The sequence below is a fragment of the Lineus longissimus genome, chromosome 10 (genome assembly GCF_910592395.1).
Source record: "Lineus longissimus chromosome 10, tnLinLong1.2, whole genome shotgun sequence".
In the NCBI taxonomy this organism is placed as follows: Eukaryota; Metazoa; Nemertea; class Pilidiophora; order Heteronemertea; family Lineidae; genus Lineus; species Lineus longissimus.
The window spans coordinates 6,807,502-6,819,770 of NC_088317.1; the positions used below are offsets into that span (position 1 = coordinate 6,807,502).

General features: G+C 42.0%; 1 long non-coding RNA gene across 1 annotated transcript; it reads right to left on the reverse strand.

Annotated features, from left to right (window-relative positions):
- Positions 1–2,853: 2,853 nt before the first annotated feature.
- On the reverse strand, positions 2,854–5,183 carry LOC135495176 (uncharacterized). Its single transcript, XR_010448534.1, has 2 exons — positions 5,052–5,183; positions 2,854–3,069 (listed from the first exon to the last, which is right to left on the reverse strand). It is a non-coding gene; the product is annotated as an uncharacterized LOC135495176 (long non-coding RNA).
- Positions 5,184–12,269: the final 7,086 nt, after the last annotated feature.

Below are 12,269 nucleotides of genomic sequence, written 5' to 3' on the forward strand. Positions count from 1 at the left end.
TTGTTTTTGTCAACATGCATGGCTGTGTGCATTCACGGCTGATCATCCATGCACTGGATTTTGGTCGGAGAGCATTTTTAGTTCCTGGACGTATAGTTAGTCCACGTTATTCGGTGAAAATGTGCTGTAGGCCTACCGACGTGGATCTATAGCACTTTCCACAGTATGTGGCGAATTTAAGTCGGCCTGTGGCTCATATCTTTATTTACCTCTTGCAGTAACTATGTCATCGCCGCCATCATCATCATCATCATCAGCTTCACCCTTGAAGATAACGTACTCCACAACCACAAATTACACCACCCCTTCAAAGTAAACTTCATCACCAACTTCAATGACATCATCCCCATCACCCTTGAAGAGATCGTCCACAAGCTCAAATCACACTACCCCTTCGAAGAAAACGTCGTCGTCGTCATCGTCACCAGCCACGCCAAGCAAACAGGAAGTTGTCGTTGGAACGCAGCATAACAACAAACAGGCCATATCAACCAAATGGCAATAAAAACAATAAAAGCCACCCAAACATTTTCGGGATGAGTATACTGCAAACCTAATCGCAATCATAACTATTGTCAATCATATATATTGCTTGAAATACACCAGCAATCAATAAACAAAATTAATATTATTCATTTATATTTATTCATTCATTCCTTCCATTCATACGAAGCACACATTCAACTGCGGCTTCACATCCCTTCCTCAAGGGCTCATCTCAAAATGTCCTTATGAAAAAGACGACATAATTCGGTCTCCCCCTTCACCCCTCCCCGCTCTTGCAACAAAACTAAACAAATGTCCCATAATTCTTCAGAACATAAATTTATATCACTCTCAACCCCCTCCCTACCACTAAGACCACATTATTTCGTCTTTTTCCCCTCCAATCAACCGAATCGATCGTCTTATCCCAACATCCACTCTCACCCAGACAATTTCTCAATCCCCCTTCCATTCACAATGCGAACAATACCCCTACAATGAGGCGGAGACTCCAGAGTCTGCTAAGACTCAACTGACAATTCTAGTTATTTTCTGCCACAAGATTTTCTATTTCCCTTGACCATGACTATCACCATTTCTACTTGTCACTTCTCCATTCAATGATAGTGGGCCAAAGACAATACAAAGACTACATGCAACTGCATGTTCATCTTGACCACAAAGGTTTTAACAATTTATCAAAATATACTGAGTATGAATACCACGAGGTTCAGGATGCTGCATGTATCAAGATTATTTTCCCGTTACGCCTGGCGGCACAAGTCATCATACACACGATTGACCGATAACAGAGGGCATGCACTTGGTGAACGTCTTGCCATCCCTAAAAATAGCGCGTGACCATCGAAACTAGGCTATAAATTAGGTTAAATTCCACACATCGCACAGCGGAGTCTATTTCAATGGCCAATCAAAACAAGGACAGCTCCTTACTACAGCCTCGGTCTCGTGAATGTTGGCCTTTTCAGGTTCTACATTTGCAATACCTCCTGTGGCGCATGGTACCCTCACCGAGGTTGGCATCTCGCGATTTCGCATTACGCATCTCGCGGTTTATAATAAGCCTCTGGAACGCCAAGCTATTTGTCATATCTTTGAAGTCTTGTTCTTTATTGATCTTCACCACAGAGGTTTAGGTGAGATAACCCAAACCGCTTGGGTTGGTGCAAAATGTGGAAGCATTTCACAAGCATTTAAACCACATTATTCGATATTTAATTTGTCGATATTGATTGTCTAACCCAAACCGCTCGGGTGGTGCTAAAATATTGGCCAAAACCTCGGCTACGCCGAGGTCTGCATTTTAGCTCAACCCTCGCGGTTTGGGTGAGACAACCAATACCTCCAGTGAGGTATCAATTCCTTAAACCAAACAGGATGTTTAGGGTAGGATTGTCAGTGCAGAAATAAGAACAATTCTATCTTCAGCGAAGCCCAATAAGTCCAGCTGCTCGAAATGCACGGTCTGGAGCTTCAGCTGAAACAGCCGCCCATGCTTCGCTGACAATAATAACAGATTTTTGGGCACTTTCCGTCTGGTGTTGTATTCCTCCATTTCCAGTCTGCCCACTTAGCCCTTGGAATGCATTTGAATCCTCTAATCACTGTCAAGTCCAGTGGTGCTGAAAGGGTGGATGCTGAAAGGGTGGGTGCCGACAAATGGTACCCAGGTTCGAGATCGACTGGACAATAAGCACCCTGGGTGCCACTACACTAGACAAATAGCACCCAGCTTCTTTTTGCCTGGCTTACGGATCTTAGGGACGAGGACGTTTCTTGCAATCTCGTTTTATCTCGCGCCGTGGTACTTGTGGCATTAGCAGTGCGCAAAATAAAAAGAACAGATAAACAGAAAAAATCGCGTTTAGGCCTAAAGGTCTTTGAAAGCACATTTCGGAGGATTTATTCAGAAAAGGTATATAGGAGGGATAATCCGAAATGTGCTTTCAAAGACCTATAGGCCTAAACGCGTCTTTTTTCTGTTTCTGTGAGCAGAGATTGGAAGACTCTGATCAGCATTATTGTCATCTAGCGGTAACAAATAACGGACTACATGTACACCAAAATTCTTTTCTAGTGTTTTACCAATAAAACCTTTATCCACACATAGTACATAATATACTATTTCACAAAAAAAGGGCATAATATACTATTTCACAATTTCTGAATCATGCTCTTGTAATAGAAAGCGCAGTGCTTCAGTCAAGCTTCTTTAGAGCTGCAGTACACCTCCAAGCCTTACCCGACGTCGTTTAGTTTTGCAAGAAGCACTTGTTAAACCAGTGTTGGTTCAAGCTCATATGAGGGAAAATGGAGGTGGTCAATAAGAAATTCAGAAGACTGATGCTAAATTTCGATCTCGTTGTTAGCACCTAGATTTGAAACATCTGGTGGATGATTTTATTCGGACTTGCCAGAGTACAGACAATACGAGCACTCTACGGCTCGCAATAAAGGTCGGTTTCGGTCGCCTCCGGATAAGGTTTCCTACGACATTTTTCTGAACTACAATCGGTACTTTTCAAGCAGTCCGCCCCGTCTTTCAATTTTTCGGCTGCGCGTCTGTAAAAAAACAAAATAAGAATTGTAGAAATAAAACAAATTAGAATAGAAACAATCTGTTGACAGATTTTGGCCTGCAGATTTTGGTTTGACTATTGTATACGCCAGATGGACACTCTGGGCAATTTCCGAAAGGCCTTAAAAACTTACCTATTTGGGAGACATTTACATAATGGACTGACAAGTGAATGGCGATCTTGAAAAATTGTAAAAACGGCGCCTTACAAATTTAATTTTACCTAATTGCTGACTTCCATTAGCAAATTTTATCTTGCCAGATTTAAGATACATTTAACGAAACTATCAGTTCATTCAGAGAATCAAAATTAAATCGTTTTGAAATGGCCCCCGGCAGTCTGTGACCGATTTAGCGTCATCCCTTGGGTCTCATGATATAAGGCGGTCGTAAATGATGTACTACCTCTGTATTATGGTAACCCAAACGTCCTCGGGTCAGGAGAGATTGTCCTCGCGTTTAGGTTCTGCTACACAACAATCTACCATAATTGGTCTATTTCGAATTTTCAATTTTAAAGATGCTAAAGAGATATTTGTTTGATAAAAGCATTTCGTTTTCTTTTCTTCGAATGCAATGTTTAGAACGGAATTGAATTGGGCTGTAGCCTACAAAGTTGCAAGTGTAAGTGCAAGGAAAGGTGTAAAAGTGTCGGCTAATAAAACTTAAAAGAAATAGTGTAGAAGAGAAAATTATCGCGATACAATATTTTCGCGAATGCCGGCCGATGGAAATATTCGTGGCATGAATTTTTCGTGAGTCAGGATATTTTTCTTAGTTAAATAAAAATCTCTATTTTGACCAAGAACTATACTAGAGAATAGGTGATGATGTGTCCGTGTCTATACAGTATACTCAAATCCAACAGGCCTCAATGAATAAAGTAATTAAGCACAAAAGATGAGCATTAATTTAGGCAAAAGTCATTGAAGAGGGGTGGAATTTGTGTTTGTTAGGCCAGAGTCGTTCAAATAAAGTGTCAGGCAACCACTAGGGAACATATAGTTTCAACACCAGAGCCATTCCGAAAGAGGCGCTTCAGGACAGAGCTCTCTCGGGTCACGTGTTGACCCAAGCCAATTCCGCACAACTGGGACTTGAACTATTATTTGATCAGCTGAACATACTACAAATTCTGACCTGACTCTTTACTTGAAAGACTCTTTCAAGTAAAGAATCAGGTCACGGCAAGTTTCCTTTGACATTGTTTGATCCCACAGCTTTCTCGGGCAACGAACTTAAAGCCATGACGAGGCCAATTTTAATTCAGCTACAAACTGACTTGAGGTGCAGAACAATAATAAAACAACCAACAATTCAAAGAAAAAATATACTCTGCAAATGCGGTATATCGAAAAACAAATGTATACAACACAAATTGCTGACTTACTATTGATGTGAACGATCTAACAATTTAGGCACAAAAATACGTGATGATGTGGAGCAGAAAAACGCATCTCGAAAATTATTCTTAAATCAGTGTCATCACTACTTCTCAAAACTGGCGAAAGGACGAAACATATCGCTTTTTATATCATAGTTGTCTTTGACACTATATCTAAATAGTTTTATAGAAATCAGTGAATTTGAAGCTGGCGTTTGCTTTAAAACGGAGAATTTGTAATGGCTATGTTCAGGTGATCGAAGAATTGTTCAAGATTGGCTTGGGTGAACGCCTGACCCGAGAGAGCTCTGTCCCAAAGCGCGTCTTTCGGAAAGGGCGGTGGCTTTGATGTTGAAAGCAAATGTTCCCTAGTTGCCTGACTCTTTCTTTGAAAGACTGTGTTAGCAGCAAGGACGTTTTGACTCGATGTTCTGGCATGCGGAAGATTTGACTATTGCTAACAGGGGACATTTTGGCAAGGGGACGTTTTGCCTGGACACCAGAGAAATCGACGTGGCGTCGACCTTTAGTCGCTAGTATGAATGCCGTAATACTTAAATAATAAAATGTACATGTACTTACGTCTCGGCCTGGACTTCAACATTACACATCAGCAGAGCAGCAGCGATGACGACGAGTGCCAATACGTTCATTTTGACATAGAGGGGTGTGGCGGCAAATCCTGATGAAAGTCCTTTCGACGTTGGATGAGAGAATGAGAAAGTAGATGAAACCGGCGGGGATTTATTTGATACGTTCTGTTTTCAAGAGTCTAGTTCAGCTGCGAAAAGAATCGCCTCAAGTGGTTCACCTGTCAGCGCTCGTTATCATTCTCCGGGGATTTCGACAACGCGAAATGGTTTGGGCTGTTGTGCTCAGCATGTGTGAACATTTAAGAGCCACCATAATTTGTGTACGAACTACTTCCAATCACTATTTTGCTTATTTCTGAAACTGTGGAGTGAGTCCCTAGCTCATGTGTTGCAGCTGTAGTTAAGATGGCAGCCAATACCGACGTCTCCATGACCTCTATCGGTAAGAAACACGAACTGACCGGCTGATTTCTTGTTGCCTGGATGCCCGGTATCAGCTGATGAAGCGCTGTACTCAGACATTCAAATTTGTTTAGCACTAATAGGTTTTATCTAATCTATGTAAAGGTCGCTCGACGGCGAAAATATAACGGCCGCGTAATACACAATTGATTACTTGCTAGGATGCATAGGCCGGGAGTTCCTGCTTTCACATGCATGCTTTGGTGGTCGGATATACTCAATGATGGCGTGTCGTATTAATCAAAAACATGGGCAGGGGCGACCTTTCACCCGTTTACCTTTTTATGCGCCAGAATTGTCACACTATGACGCCAGATTGAAAAACAATGGCGGCATCCGCATGCATGGGTGGCGGTCTACACATTGGCAACGTACCAGATTGTGCACTGAGAGTGCACCACGATCTATCGTTTGACAGCGGCTCCTACGTCAACCAAATCTGTCATTGGGGGGGGACCCGCCATTTTAGCCCCAAAAAGATGTTTTTGTTGTTTCTCGCAGATCCACTCGTGAATATTGGGGAGTTGGAAATGTACATGTACTATTGTCACGCGAGCTCGCTCATGAATATGCGAAAGTGAAATGTACTATTGTCTCGACGGTACATATATCTTCAATGCTTGGTGTTCCTACAGTGTATGATGGGGCAAATTCCAGTAATAACCGCGTTCTGGATATTGATCTAGGTTCCCAGCTTGATCTGATGTGTACCGCCATTACCATTTACACGTAACTCAGTACGTATACCACATGTACATCTTCGTTAAATTAATGGCTTTTTTCTTCTTCTTTGCGTACAGTCCCTGTTGTTGGCATAGGTTTACTGAGTTGTCCACAGCATTTTCACCACGTCCCCGTACAATTATTGTGTATTTTGACACTTTTAGTCGGATTTCTTGTCTGAGGGCTTCGAGGAGTGGGTAGTTCTAGAGTAGCATACACAGATCGTTGTCATGTTTCTCGTGTTGGTAAAGCAATGATTGTAAAATGGATTGTTGTTGATTAAGCAGTACTTTTGTTTTAGGGGCGGGTACTATGCGTTCCGGTAAAACGTTGATTGATTGTTCTCCATAGTTCAGTGTTTCCAATAGACAGCTAAAAAGAGAAAGTTTTCAATAGGAGGAAACAAAGAAAAATGACTTGTCGATCTGTCTTTCAGCATTCCCAAACAATAATGGGAAGATCAGTGGGATGGTTGGGCAATTCCTGACATTACTTGTAATTCAATTGGCTACTTTCGGACAGCATAGCCCTAGCCCAAGCTTGACCTAATCCCAGTCGTCCTCTGCAACATGGGACACATGTCACCGGATGCTATAGGAATGAGCCAGTTTAAAGTCGATAATTATCTTCCTTACATTTCAATAAGCGATTGTTTCCTCTACTTGAAGAAAAAAGATTGAGGAAACGCATTCTTCGACTTTATCTTCTGTAAAGTACATAGCACCCTACTGTGTACTTTGTGAAGTACATAACACCCTACTGTGTACTTCGTGAAGTACATAACACCCTACTGCTTACTTTGTGACTTGTATTCCAGGTGCTCGCCACACAAGTATGATAATCGGATTTTTTAGAATGAGCCACCCGATGTAGACGTATGAAACCTGCTCCTGCTCGCAACTAGCCTTATGGATATGGCTGGCGCGAGTGGACGCAATTCAGATTTATGCCAGGTAGACGGATGTGAAAGGCGATAAAGTTAGAATTATGACAACAATGTACATGTACTTTATTCTGTACTTTATTCACTCGCTATTGTCGATCAATACCGTTTTTGAGGAACTGAATCTATTCCATACCATTCTATGGCTGAAAAGGACATGACATAAAACCTTTTTAAAACAAAAACAAGTTTTCCTGAAGTCTTTCGATCTCAATCGATTGACTTATTATCTCGATCGATCAAGTTATTGTTTAGCACTGGCCAGGTGGGAAAGGAACGTCCAAGTGAACGTAAACGCAGTACCAACCGCGAACGACAATCAAAAAACGCCGGAGGAACCTCCCGAGAGACAAGACGACCCAGATCCAACTCCAGACAAAGGAATCAAGGGAACCGGCAGCAACGCCGACCACAAACAGACAACAACAACAGGATTCCACAAGTGCCGCACAACCAGCTCAATCAGCCACGAAGACAATACCAACAACGCTCGGTAAGCCTGAATGCTCTAGGTCTGGACCCAAATGCTATGACAGTTCTGTGGGAGGGGGTCCCTAAATCCACTAGGCGATATGCTATGGGGTAACCCAAGACATTAAAATCCATTGAAGAAAACGAATTAAAAAGATCGGTAGTAAACCTCAGTGACTACAAACTAACTAATGATGAAATTAAATTACTTAGCAAAGGCTTAAACTTCTGCCCTGCCTCAAAATCATATGACAACCATCAGCTCAACCAAGACACAGAAGAATTCTTCAGAAGAATCAGATTGAGAGAATTCTTTAACATTGATGACGCAACAGACACTAAGACCGAAGGTACGAACCCCAGTGACTACCAACTACGTAAAAAATCAAATTGGACCCCGCCCACTGACCGCAATGGCCACCTTGAATCATACATCGCCACCATCTCTGTCAACCTCAACAGAATCCAACCCAAGAAAACGTTTGACAACATATCTCCGGATGAGAGAGAAGCTCACAGCTCCCTAAGAGATAAACCCAACATAACCATAAAAAGAGATGACAAAGGTGGTGCTACAGTGGTGCTCAACACCTCTGATTACATCAAAGAATGTAATAGGCAATTACTTGACACAAAATTCTATGAAGAACAAGCTACCGACCTTACTACCCGCCACAAACTGCAGACACAACAACTTGTCAACAACATGCGTGACCATAGGTACATAGACGAGAAAACCTACAACTATCTATAACCTATTGATTCCCGCACTCCCATGTTCTACTGCTTGCCCAAAATCCATAAAAAGAACAACCCTGGCAGACCCATTGTCTTTGGCAACAATAGCCCTACAGAGGCATTATCCAAATTTGTCGACCATCACTTAAGACCACTGGTACAAGACACACACATACTTAAAGGACACTACCGACTTTATCAACAAACTAAACACCATTGATCTCGGATCACCAAAGCCGGACAAACCCGAACCACTCCTGGTCACCTTAGATGTTACATCCCTGTATACTAACATCCCCCATGATGAAGGCCTGGTTGCTATGAGAGAACATCTCAACACCAGACGACAATGTACTATCCCAACAGACATCCTAACGGATGCTGCTGAACTCATACTCAAAACTAATAACTTCAGCTTCAATAACAAACACTATCTACAAAAATCAGGTACAGCCATGGGCACATCCATGGCCCCATCGTATGCCAACCTGTCTTTGGCTAAATGGGAATCAGACTTCTGGAACCGCCAACCCCATAAACCCCTTATGCATGTCAGATTCATTGACGACATCTTCATGATCTGGCCACACGGCGGAGACGAACCAGATCAAACTATAAGAGACATAAATGAACATCATCCCACCATCAAATACGTGGCTAACATTAGTGAAACCTCAGTAGATTTCTTAGATGTCACTATTAGTATTGGGGACAATAACAACATAGAAACTTCCCTATTCACTAAACCCACAGATTGTCATAGCTATTTGGTCTCAACCTCCTGTCATCCAGACCACACCAATAGAGGTATTGCATACAGTCAAGCAATCAGGATTCGCCGAATCTGTTCACGCATTGACGACTATGATCAACATAGCAAACGTCTCATCCGGATGCTGCATGTCAGAGGACACGAGCTAAACGACCTCAATGAAGCCATAGCTAAAACCAGATCTCTAGACAGAGACACACTGCTGCAAAAACAATCTACAGCAACTAGCAGAGACACTGTCATTCCTCTAGTTACAACGTACAACCCATCACTTCCGAATCTACGAGAAATAGTAAATAAACACTGGGATGTCCTAGAAAGCTCTGATAAACTCAGGACTGCCCTTAATTCAGCCAAACCACTTATCAGCTACCGTAGATGTAAAAACCTGAGAGACATTCTGACTAGAGCCGATATCAAAGAAAATAGTCTTTATAGACCCAACACTGGCACAATCAATGAGATAGGAAGACAAACCCTCTTACTGTTCGCACCCCCACCAACAAAAGGCAGCAACAAATGCAACAACAGCAAATGCCCCAACTGCAAATATATGCAGAAATCAAACTCAGTAACCAGTAGAGTCACCGGCAAAAAACATTATGATAAACAAAACATAACGTGTAACTCATAAAGGGTCATATACCTCATTGAAAGTGCCAAATGTAACTATCAATATGTGGGTCAGACTAAAAGGACACTCAAAACCCGAATGAATGAACATCGCTCTGGCATAAACAATGAGAAACCCACATCGATTCGCTCTCACTTTAATAGCAGTAATCACTCTATTAAAGACCTCCGTATCTATGGACTTGAAAAGTTACCTCAAACGAAAAATGAAAGAATTTATGTAGGCCTTCTCCTAGAAAATCGTCTGCTAGCCAAAGAATCATACTGGATTTATACTTTCCGAACGGCTCGAACCATTTCTAGTTTGGTCACTGATTTCGAAGCTGGATAGCAAACATCAGTAGGCACTGCGCACAATCGAAACAAATTGAAAAATAACCAGTAAAATCCAGAAACGTATAACACATATAATGTGACCGAAATGTGATGATATTGAGGAGGAGGAAATATTGCCGTATTCGATCACTAGTGCCACGTGGAGTACTTTTTTCATCGTTTATTTCCAAGTCTTTTTCGCCCATTTGCACTTCTCATTTTGCACACTGCACTTCAGGAAAGGAAAATATTGTAAACAAAAAGGATTGTTATCAGAATTTTTTGTGTACAAAATATTCATGTGAGCTTTACGATAAAAAATACTTATTACAAAAAAAACAACTTTTGAACATATTTTTGAAACGTCAGTGCCCACCGCCGAAAAGCCCCCCCCCCCCCCCCCCCCCAACCGGAAAATTATGACAATTTGAATTATGACTGTCGAAAGAAATTTCGAAATTGGAGGGTGCGATTGGGAGCCCCGCCCTCCTCATTCTGTTGTGACATCAGCATGCGTTCCAACCAATAGCAACGTCACGACGTTCCGGTGTCCCACCATGCACAGCGCACACATAACAACGCCACAACGTCTTGCACTTCGCAACCGTTCGTATCGTTTTCCCAATTGCTCCGGCAAAATACGTTACTTATTTGTCATGTAAGTTCGATCTGACTGACTGTACCGGCATTTAAAATGATAACACTCCCACAAATCCCAGGTGGGAGCATACCATGCAGCGAAAGATATTTTACCACGGCATTTCTCGCAATGACACAACACAATATACATCGATTTCAAAAAATGGTAGGGCCTATAGCAAAAGTTCAGAACGTATCGCGCGCTAGACCAAAAAACACAACAAAACAGTGAAATCCGGAACCGTTTAATTCAGTGATAAAGCCGAATGCAACGATGATGATGAAGAAGGAAAGCGGCAAACCGCCACGCCATTTTCAATCACTTGGTCATGTCATATTTCTCTGAAAGTTTTATTTTCTCAAGACAAGTGTAGAATACGAATATGTCCCTCTGGAAAGAGTGCCCAGCCCTATTGTATTCTGGCGGATTTTTGGTATATATGATTTGATGCGTGTAATTTACAGAATAATTTTGCCCCGGACATTCTAATCTATCCTAGGAAATTTCAAACTTTTATACCGGTACGATAATATAGAAACAGGGTTGGATATTGATAGACTCTATGCATTAAGACTGTCCCAAGATATATCAATATTTGGCGGGGGCCGTTTGTAGCCCAAAGTTCGTAGCTGACTGTGGTCTTGTTAGGGAGTTTTTCCCGAATGTACGCGATGATGACGTGCCCCATTAACAGGACGTAACATCTATTTTAAAATGCATTTCCAAAGTGATTGCATGAGGAAAACCCATTTGTATCGTATATCACTGTAAACGCCCGATTCCCCTAATTCTGCAGGATGTTAAATCGGGCATTTTATTACTTTAAATAAATCATAAGCGTCGCATTCGCTCCTAGCTCTGTTCACCATCCCAAATGGCAATATTGCCAATTGGGCGGGACAATCAAGGAAAACCCCAAATATTATACATTTCTTCCTGAATAATTCTTATAGTGACCATTCTACCATGAAAGACAGTTGCTTACGCTACGCAAAAAACAAAAAAAATATCAAGGGACAACATTTAACTTTTGAGATATGTCGAATTTTGCACAAATCAGCGAAAAACGCACCAACTGGCACTGGACGGCATTTCAACACGGGGCCCACGCACATCCCAAGTTCAGTGTAAACATACGTCGGCAACAACAGCGAAATGCGTAGTTTCTTGTTGGCCGCCTATTGAGTAGCGATCCAGGTTTCAAAAACTAAAAATAAACATGTACATGTATTTGCCAAAACAACTGCTAAATCAACACTGGCATACTGTGAGGACCAAGAAATCAATGATTTTTTAGGAACTACGGTTAGGGTTGACCGCGGATGAATACCAAAAAAAATCCCCAATCCCCTGTGCCACGACCCCCGTCATTATATGTGACGTCAGCTTGCGTTCCAGCCAATAGTTGCTTTTACACGAGGACGGTTTTAGCCCTCCTCACCTCGAGCCACTTGAAGCCGGATCACCTGTAACTGGATTTGCGCTGTCTACACGGAGACGGATCAAATCG